Source organism: Bombina bombina, chromosome 4, assembly GCF_027579735.1.
Source record: "Bombina bombina isolate aBomBom1 chromosome 4, aBomBom1.pri, whole genome shotgun sequence".
Lineage (NCBI taxonomy): Eukaryota > Metazoa > Chordata > Amphibia > Anura > Bombinatoridae > Bombina > Bombina bombina.
In genome coordinates this window covers 461,581,700-461,593,142 of record NC_069502.1, presented here as the reverse complement: position 1 = coordinate 461,593,142, position 11,443 = coordinate 461,581,700, and positions in this window count along the sequence as shown.

Here is an 11,443-nt window from a genome sequence, read left to right as displayed (position 1 = left end):
TTCCAAAAATTTCACTTTGGGATAAAAAAGAAATCTCCCATTGTTCCACTAAAATTTCACCACAGCTAGCTCACACAATGACCCTCTATGGTATCACTAAGTTTGGACCATTTTTACTGTGGAATTTTAAAAATATTGGGCCCCAAATGTCCCTTGAATTTCATAAATTGGCCCTTTTCAGCAAATTCACTTAGGAATAAAAAAGAAATCTCCAATTGTTCCACTAAAATTTCACTAGAGCTAGCTCACACAATGACCCCTCTAAGATATCACAAAGTTTGGAGACTTTTTACTGTGGAATTTTAAAAATATTGGGACCCATATGTCCCTCGAATTGCATAAATAGGCCCTTTTCAGCAAATTCACTTAGGAATAAAAAAGAAATCTCCCATTGTTCCACTAAAATTTCACCACAGCTAGCTCACACAATGACCCCTCTATGGTATCACTAAGTTTGGGCTATTTTTACTGTGGAATTTATTAATATTGGGCCCCAAATGTCCCTTATATTGCAAAAATACTCACTTTCCAAAAATTTCACTTTGGGATAAAAAAGAAATCTCCCATTGTTCCACTAAAATTTCACCACAGCTAGCTCACACAATGAACCCTCTATGGTATCACTAAGTTTGGACCATTTTTACTGAGGAATTTTAAAAATATTGGGCCCCAAATGTCCCTCAAATTGCAAAAATAGTCACTTTCCAAAAATTTCACTTTGGGATAAAAAAGAAATCTCCCATTGTTCCACTAAAATTTCACCACAGCTATCTCACACAATGACCCCTCTACGGTATCACTAAGTTTGGACCATTTTTACTTTGGAATTTTAAAAATATTGGGCCCCAAATGTCCCTTGAATTTCATAAATCGGCCCTTTTCAGCAAATTCACTTAGGAATAAAAAAGAAATCTCCCATTGTTCCACTAAAATTTCACCACAGCTAGCTCACACAATGACCTCTCTATGATATCACAAAGTTTGGAGACTTTTTATTGTGGAATTTTAAAAATATTGGGACCCATATGTCCCTCGAATTGCATTAATAGGCCCTTTTCAGAAAATTACCTTAGGAATAAAAAAGAAATCTCCCATTGTTCCACTAAAATTTCACCACAGCTAGCTCACACAATGATCCCTCTACAGTATCACTAAGTTTGGACCATTTTTACTGTGGAATTTTAAAAATATTGGGCCCCAAATGTCCCTCAAATTGCAAAAATAGGCACTTTTCAGCAAATTCACTTAGGAATAAAAAAGAAATCTCCCATTGTTCCACTAAAATTTCACCACAGCTAGCTCACACAATGACCCCTCTACGGTATCACTAAGTTTGAACCATTTTTACTGTGGAATTTTAAAAATATTGGGCCCCAAATGTCCCTTGAATTTCATAAATCGGCCCTTTTCAGCAAATTCACTTAGGAATAATAAGAAATCTCCCATTGTTCCACTAAAATTTCACCACAGCTAGCTCACACAATGACCCCTCTACGATATCACACATTTTGGAGAGTTTTTACTGTGGAATTTTAAAAATATTGGGCCCCAAATGTGCCTTGAATTTCATAAATTGGCCCTTTTCAGCAAATTCACTTAGGAATAAAAAAGAAATCTCCCATTGTTCCACTAAAATTTCACCACAGCTAGCCCACACAATGACCCCTCTACGGTATCACTAAGTTTGGACTATTTTTACTGTGGAATTTTAAAAATATTGGGCCCCAAATGTCCCTCAAATTGCAAAAATACTCACTTTCCAAAAATTTCACTTTGGGATAAAAAATAAATCTCCCATTGTTCCACTAAAATTTCACCACAGCTAGCTCACACAATGACCCCTCTATGGTATCACTAAGTTTGGACCATTTTTACTGTGGAATTTTAAAAATATTGGGCCCCATATGTCCCTTGAATTTCATAAATCATCCCTTTTCAGCAAACTCACTTATGAATAAAAAAGAAATCTCCCATTGTTCCACTAAAATTTCACAACAGCTAGCTCACACAATGACCCTTCTACGGTATCACTAAGTTTGGACCATTTTTACTGTGGAATTTTAAAAATATTGGGTCCCAAATGTCCCTTGAATTTCATAAATCGGCCCTTTTCAGCAAATTCACTTAGGAATAAAAAAGAAATCTCCCATTGTTCCACTAAAATTTCACCACAGCTAGCTCACACAATGACCTCTCTATGATATCACAAAGTTTGGAGACTTTTTACTGTGGAATTTTAAAAATATTGGGACCCATATGTCCCTCGAATTGCATAAATAGGCCCTTTTCAGCAAATTCACTTAGGAATAAAAAAGAAATCTCCCATTGTTCCACTAAAATTTCACCACAGCTAGCCCACACAATGACCCCTCTACGGTATCACTAAGTTTGGACTATTTTTACTGTGGAATTTTAAAAATATTGGGCCCCAAATGTCCCTCAAATTGCAAAAATACTCACTTTCCAAAAATTTCACTTTGGGATAAAAAATAAATCTCCCATTGTTCCACTAAAATTTCACCACAGCTAGCTCACACAATGACCCCTCTACGGTATCACTAAGTTTGGACTATTTTTACAGTGGAATTTTAAAAATATTGGGCCCCAAATGTCCCTTGAATTTCATAAATTGGCCCTTTTCAGCAAATTCACTTAGGAATAATAAGAAATCTCCCATTGTTCCACTAAAATTTCACCACAGCTAGCTCACACAATGACCCCTCTACGATATCACAAAGTTTGGAGACTTTTTACTGTGGAATTTTAAAAATATTGGGACCCATATGTCCCTCGAATTGCATAAATAGGCCCTTTTCAGCAAATTCACTTAGGAATAAAAAAGAAATCTCCCATTGTTCCACTAAAATTTCACCACAGCTAGCCCACACAATGACCCCTCTACGGTATCACTACGTTTGGACTATTTTTACTGTGGAATTTTAAAAATATTGGGCCCCAAATGTCCCTCAAATTGCAAAAATACTCACTTTCCAAAAATTTCACTTTGGGATAAAAAATAAATCTCCCATTGTTCCACTAAAATTTCACCACAGCTAGCTCACACAATGACCCCTCTATGGTATCACTAAGTTTGGACCATTTTTACTGTGGAATTTTAAAAATATTGGGCCCCATATGTCCCTTGAATTTCATAAATCGTCCCTTTTCAGCAAATTCACTTATGAATAAAAAAGAAATCTCCCATTGTTCCACTAAAATTTCACAACAGCTAGCTCACACAATGACCCTTCTACGGTATCACTAAGTTTGGACCATTTTTACTGTGGAATTTTAAAAATATTGGGCCCCAAATGTCCCTTGAATTTCATAAATCGGCCCTTTTCAGCAAATTCACTTAGGAATAAAAAAGAAATCTCCCATTGTTCCACTAAAATTTCACCACAGCTAGCTCACACAATGACCTCTCTATGATATCACAAAGTTTGGAGACTTTTTACTGTGGAATTTTAAAAATATTGGGACCCATATGTCCCTCGAATTGCATAAATAGGCCCTTTTCAGCAAATTACCTTAGGAATAAAAAAGAAATCTCCCATTGTTCCACTAAAATCTCACCACAGCTAGCTCACACAATGATCCCTATACGGTATCACTAAGTTTGGACCATTTTTACTGTGGAATTTTAAAAATATTGGGCCCCAAATGTCCCTCAAATTGCAAAAATAGGCACTTTTCAGCAAATTCACTTAGGAATAAAAAGAAATCTCCCATTGTTCCACTAAAATTTCACCACAGCTAGCTCACACAATGACCCCTCTACGATATCACACATTTTGGAGAGTTTTTACTGTGGAATTTTAAAAATATTGGGCCCCAAATGTGCCTTGAATTTCATAAATCGGCCCTTTTCAGCAAATTCACTTAGGAATAAAAAAGAAATCTCCCATTGTTCCACTAAAGTTTCACCACAGCTAGCTCACACAATGACCCCTCTATGGTATCACTAAGTTTGGACTATTTTTACTGTGGAATTTTAAAAATATTGGGCCCCAAATGTCCCTCAAATTGCAAAAATACTCACTTTCCAAAAATGTCACTTTGGGATAAAAAATAAATCTCCCATTGTTCCACTAAAATTTCACCACAGCTAGCTCACACAATGACCCCTCTACGGTATCACTAAGTTTGGACCATTTTTACTGTGGAATTTTAAAAATATTGGGCCCCATATGTCCCTTGAATTTCATAAATCGTCCCTTTTCAGCAAATTCACTTAGGAATAATAAGAAATCTCCCATTGTTCCACTAAAATTTCACCACAGCTAGCTCACACAATGACCCCTCTACGATATCACACATTTTGGAGAGTTTTTACTGTGGAATTTTAAAAATATTGGGCCCCAAATGTGCCTTGAATTTCATATATCGGCCCTTTTCAGCAAATTCACTTAGGAATAAAAAAGAAATCTCCCATTGTTCCACTAAAGTTTCACCACAGCTAGCTCACACAATGACCCCTCTACGGTATCACTAAGTTTGGACTATTTTTACTGTGGAATTTTAAAAATATTGGGCCCCAAATGTCCCTCAAATTGCAAAAATACTCACTTTCCAAAAATGTCACTTTGGGATAAAAAATAAATCTCCCATTGTTCCACTAAAATTTCACCACAGCTAGCTCACACAATGACCCCTCTACGGTATCACTAAGTTTGGACCATTTTTACTGTGGAATTTTAAAAATATTGTGCCCCATATGTCCCTTGAATTTCATAAATCGTCCCTTTTCAGCAAATTCACTTATGAATAAAAAAGAAATCTCCCATTGTTCCACTAAAATTTCACCACAGCTAGCTCACACAATGACCCCTCTATGGTATCACTAAGTTTGGACCATTTTTACTGTGGAATTGTAAAAATATTGGGCCCCAAATGTCCCTTGAATTTCATAAATCGGCCCTTTTCAGCAAATTCACTTAGGAATAGAAAAGAAATCTCCCATTGTTCCACTAAATTTTCACCACAGCTAGCTCACACAATGACCCCTCTACGGTATCACTAAGTTTGGACTATTTTTACTGTAGAATTTTAAAAATATTGGGCCCCAAATGTCCCTTGAATTTCATAAATTGGCCCTTTTCAGCAAATTCACTTAGGAATAAAAAAGAAATCTCCCATTGTGCCACTAACATTTCACCACAGCTAGCTCACACAATGACCCCTCTACGATATCACAAAGTTTGGAGACTTTTTACTGTGGAATTTTAAAAATATTGGGACCCATATGTCCCTCGAATTGCATAAATAGGCCCTTTTCAGCAAATTCACTTAGGAATAAAAAAGAAATCTCCCATTGTGCCACTAAAATTTCACCACAGCTAGCTCAAACAATGACCCCTCTACGGTATCACTAAGTTTGGACCATTTTTACTGTGGAATTTTAAAAATATTGGGCCCCAAATGTCCCTTGAATTTCATAAATCGGCCCTTTTCAGCAAATTCACTTAGGAATAAAAAAGAAATCTCCCATTGTTCCACTAAAATTTCACCACAGCTAGCTCACACAATCACCCCTCTACAATATCACACATTTTGGAGAGTTTTTACTGTGGAATTTTAAAAATATAGGGCCCCAAATGTGCCTTGAATTTCATAAATCGGCCCTTTTCAGCAAATTCACTTAGGAATAAAAAAGAAATCTCCCATTGTTCCACTAAAATTTCACCACAGCTAGCTCACAAATGTTAGTGGAACAATGGGAGTTTTATTTTTTATTCCTAAGTGAATTTGCTGAATAGGGCCAATTTATGAAATTCAAGGGAAGTTTGGGGCCCAATATTTTTAAAAATCCACAGTAAAAATGGTCCAAACTTAGTGATACCATAGAGGGGTCATTGTGTGAGCTAGCTGTGGTGAAATTTTAGTGGAACAATGGGAGATTTCTTTTTTATTCCTAAGTGAATTTGATGAAAAGGGCCTATTTATCCAATTCGAGGGACATATGGGTCCGAATATTTTTAAAATTCCACAGTAAAAAGTCTCCAAACTTTGTGATACCGTAGAGGGGTCATTGTGTGAGCTAGCTGTGGTGAAATTTTAGTGGAACAATGGGAGATTTCTTTTTTATTCCTAAGTGAATTTGCTGAAAAGGGCCAATTTATGAAATTCAAGGGACGTTTGGGGCCCTATATTTTTAAAATTCCACAGTAAAAAGTCTCCAAACTTTGTGATATCGTAGAGGGGTCATTGGGTGAGCTAGCTGCGGTGAAATTTTAGTGGAACTATGGGAGATTTCTTTTTTATTCCTAAGTGAATTTGCTGAAAAGGGCCGATTTATGAAATTCAAGGGACATTTGGGGCCCTATATTTTTAAATTTCCACAGTAAAAAGACTCCAAACTTTGTGATATCGTAGAGGGGTCATTGGGTGAGCTAGCTGTTGTGAAATTTTAGTGGAACAATGGGAGATTTCTTTTTTTATCCCAAAGTAAAATTTTTGGAAAGTGCCTATTTTTTCAATTTGAGGGACATTTGGGGCCCAATATTTTTAAAATTCCACAGTAAAAATGGTCCAAACTTAGTGATACCGTAGAGGGGTCATTGTGTGAGCTAGCTGTGGTGAAATTTTAGTGGAACAATGGGAGATTTCTTTTTTATTCCTAAGTGAATTTGCTGAAAAGGGCCGATTTATGAAATTCAAGGGACATTTGGGGCCCAATATTTTTAAAATTCCACAGTAAAAAGTCTCCAAACTTTGTGATTTCGTAGAGGGGTCATTGGGTGAGCTAGCTGTGGTGAAATTTTAGTGGAACAATTGAAGATTTCTTTTTTATCCCAAAGTGAAATCTTTGGAAAGTGCCATTTTTTTCAATTTGAGGGACATTTGGGGCCCAATATTTTTAAAATTCCACAGTAAAAATGGTGCAAACTTAGTGATACCATAGAGGGGTCATTGTGTGAGCTAGCTGTGGTGAAATTTTAGTGGAACAATGGGAGATTTCTTTTTTATTCCTAAGTGAATTTGCTGAAAAGGGCCTATTTATTCAATTCGAGGGACATATGGGTCCCAATATTTTTAAAATTCCACAGTAAAAAGTCTCCAAACTTTGTGATATTGTAGAGGGGTCATTGGGTGAGCTAGCTGCAGTGAAATTTTAGTGGAACAATGGGAGATTTCTTTTTTATTCCTAAGTGAATTTGCTGAAAAGGGCCGATTTATGAAATTCAAGGGACATTTGGGGCCCTATATTTTTAAATTTCCAAAGTAAAAAGTCTCCAAACTTTGTGATATCGTAGAGGGGTCATTGGGTGAGCTAGCTGTTGTGAAATTTTAGTGGAACAATGGGAGATTTCCTTTTTTATCCCAAAGTGAAATTTTTGGAAAGTGCCTATTTTTTCAATTTGAGGGACATTTGGGGCCCAATATTTTTAAAATTCCACAGTAAAAATGGTCCAAACTTAGTGATACCGTAGAGGGGTCATTGTGTGAGCTAGCTGTGGTGAAATTTTAGTGGAACAATGGGAGATTTCTTTTTTATTCCTAAGTGAATTTGCTGAAAAGGGCCGATTTATGAAATTCAAGGGACATTTGGGGCCCTATATTTTTAAAATTCCACAGTAAAAAGTCTCCAAACTTTGTGATATCGTAGAGGGGTCATTGGGTGAGCTAGCTGTGGTGAAATTTTAGTGGAACAATGGGAGATTTCTTTTTTATCCCAAAGTGAAATTTTTGGAAAGTGCCAATTTTTTCAATTTGAGGGACATTTGGGGCCCAATATTTTTTTAAATTCCACAGTAAAAATGGTGCAAACTTAGTGATACCATAGAGGGGTCATTGTGTGAGCTAGCTGTGGTGAAATTTTAGTGGAACAATGGGAGATTTCTTTTTTATCCCTAAGTGAATTTGCTGAAAAGGGCCTATTTATTCAATTCGAGGGACATATGGGTCCCAATATTTTTAAAATTCCACAGTAAAAAGTCTCCAAACTTTGTGATATTGTAGAGGGGTCATTGGGTGAGCTAGCTGCAGTGAAATTTTAGTGGAACAATGGGAGATTTCTTTTTTATTCCTAAGTGAATTTGCTGAAAAGGGCCGATTTATGAAATTCAAGGGACATTTGGGGCCCTATATTTTTAAATTTCCACAGTAAAAAGTCTCCAAACTTTGTGATATCGTAGAGGGGTCATTGGGTGAGCTAGCTGTTGTGAAATTTTAGTGGAACAATGGGAGATTTCCTTTTTTATCCCAAAGGGAAATTTTTGGAAAGTGCCTATTTTTTCAATTTGAGGGACATTTGGGGCCCAATATTTTTTAAAATTCCACAGTAAAAATGGTCCAAACTTAGTGATACCGTAGAGGGGTCATTGTGTGAGCTAGCTGTTGTGAAATTTTAGTGGAACAATGGGAGATTTCTTTTTTATTCCTAAGTGAATTTGCTGAAAAGGGCCGATTTATGAAATTCAAGGGACATTTGGGGCCCTATATTTTTAAAATTCCACAGTAAAAAGTCTCCAAACTTTGTGATATCGTAGAGGGGTCATTGGGTGAGCTAGCTGTGGTGAAATTTTAGTGGAACAATGGGAGATTTCTTTTTTATCCCAAAGTGAAATTTTTGGAAAGTGCCAATTTTTTCAATTTGAGGGACATTTGGGGCCCAATATTTTTTAAAATTCCACAGTAAAAATGGTCCAAACTTAGTGATACCGTAGAGGGGTCATTGTGTGAGCTAGCTGTGGTGAAATTTTAGTGGAACAATGGGAGATTTCATTTTTATTTCTAAGTGAATTTGCTGAAAAGGGCCGATTTATGAAATTCAAGGGACATTTGGGGCCTCATATTTTTAAAATTCCACAGTAAAAAGTCTCCAAACTTTGTGATATTGTAGAGGGGTCATTGGGTGAGCTAGCTGCGGTGAAATTTTAGTGGAACAATGGGAGTTTTTTTTTTTATCCCAAAGTGAAATTTTTGGAAAGTGCCAATTTTTTCAATTTGAGGGACATTTGGGGCCCAATATTTTTAAAATTCCACAGTAAAAATTGTCCAAACTTTGTGATATCGTAGAAGGGTCATTGTGTGAGCTAGCTGTGGTGAAATTTTAGTGGAACAATGGGAGATTTCTTTTTTATCCCAAAGTGAAATTTTTGGAAAGTGCCATTTTTTTCAATTTGAGGGACATTTGGGGCCCAATATTTTTAAAATTCCACAGTAAAAATGGTCCAAACTTAGTGATACCGTAGAGGGGTCATTGTGTGAGCTAGCTGTGGTGAAATTTTAGTGGAACAATGGGAGATTTCTTTTTTATCCCAAAGTGAATTTGCTGAGAAGGGCCGATTTATGAAATTCAAGGGACATTTGGGGCCCTATATTTTTAAAATTCCACAGTAAAATGTCTCCAAACTTTGTGATATCGTAGAGGGGTCATTGGGTGAGCGAGGTGCGGTGAAATTTTAGTGGAGCAATGGGAGATTTCTTTTTTATTCCTAAGTGAATTTGCTGAAAAGGGCCGATATATGAAATTCAAGGGACATTTGGGGCCCTATATTTTTAAATTTCCACAGTAAAAAGTCTCCAAACTTTGTGATATCGTAGAGGGGTCATTGGGTGAGCTAGCTGCGGTGAGGTGAAATTTTAGTGGAACAATGGGAGATTTCTTTTTTATTCCTAATTGAATTTGCTGAAAAGGGCCGATTTATGAAATACAAGGGACATTTGGGGCCCTATATTTTTAAATTTCCACAGTAAAAAGTCTCCAAACTTTGTGATATCGTAGAGGGGTCATTGGGTGAGCTAGCTGTTGTGAAATTTTAGTGGAACAATGGGAGATTTCTTTTTTATCCCAAAGTGAAATTTTTGGAAAGTGCCTATTTTTTCAATTTGAGGGACATTTGGGGCCCAATATTTTTAAAATTCCACAGTAAAAATGGTCCAAACTTAGTGATACCATAGAGGGGTCATTGTGTGAGCTAGCTGTGGTGAAATTTTAGTGGAACAATGGGAGATTTTTTTTTTATTCCTAAGTGAATTTGCTGAAAAGGGCCGATTTATGAAATTCAAGGGACATTTGGGGCTCTATATTTTTAAAATTCCACAGTAAAAAGTCTCCAAACTTTGTGATATCGTAGAGGGGTCATTGGGTGAGCTAGCTGTGGTGAAATTTTAGTGGAACAATGGGAGATTTCTTTTTTATCCCAAAGTGAAATTTTTGGAAAGTGCCAATTTTTTCAATTTGAGGGACATTTGGGGCCCAATATTTTTAAAATTCCACAGTAAAAATGGTGCAAACTTAGTGATACCATAGAGGGGTCATTGTGTGAGCTAGCTGTGGTGAAATTTTAGTGGAACAATGGGAGATTTCTTTTTTATTCCTAAGTGAATTTGCTGAAAAGGGCCGATTTATGAAATTCAAGGGACATTTGGGGCCCTATATTTTTAAATTTCCACAGTAAAAAGTCTCCAAACTTTGTGATATCGTAGTGGGGTCATTGTGTGAGCTAGCTGTTGTGAAATTTTAGTGGAACAATGGGAGATTTCTTTTTTATTCCCAAGTGAATTTGATGAAAAGGGCCGATTTATGAAATTCAAGGGACATTTGGGGCCCTATATTTTTAAAATTCCACAGTAAAAATTGTCCAAACTTTGTGATATCGTAGAGGGGTCATTGTGTGAGCTAGCTGTGGTGAAAGTTTAGTGGAACAATGGGAGATTTCTTTTTTATCCCAAAGTGAAATTTTTGGAAAGTGCCAATTTTTTCAATTTGAGGGACATTTGGGGCCCAATATTTTTAAAATTCCACAGTAAAAATGGTCCAAACTTAGTGATACCGTAGAGGGGTCATTGTGTGAGCTAGCTGTGGTGAAATCTTAGTGGAACAATGGGAGATTTCTTTTTTATTCCTAAGTGAATTTGCTGAAAAGGGCCGATTTATGAAATTCAAGGGACATTTGGGGACCTATATTTTTAAAATTCCACAGTAAAAAGTCTTCAAACGTTGTGATATCGTTGAGGGGTCATTGGGTGAGCTAGCTGTGGTGAAATTTTAGTGGAACAATGGGAGATTTTGGTTTTATCCCTAAGTGAAATTGCTTGAAAGTGATGATTTTTGCAATTTTAGGGACGTTTGGGGCCCTATATTTATAAAATTCCACAATAAAAAGTTTCCATACTTTGTGATATCTTAGTGGGGTCATTGTTTGAACTAGCTGTGGTGAAAATGTAGTGGCACAAAGGGGAATTTTGTTTTTAACTCTTAGAGAAATGCTGGAGTATGACTTTTTTTTTACATTTGAGTGACATTTATAACAAAAATGCTTGTGGTATTCATTAAAACATTTCTTATTAGCATATATGTATGGTACAGCCTTTAATAGTCTTAAGAAAGTACTAACAAATAAGTGTCTGATAGCTTGACTACTGTTTTAAACCTGTCTGATAGCTCCAAAACAGTGTCTGATAGCTTGACTTGGATTTTTAAACTGTCTGATAG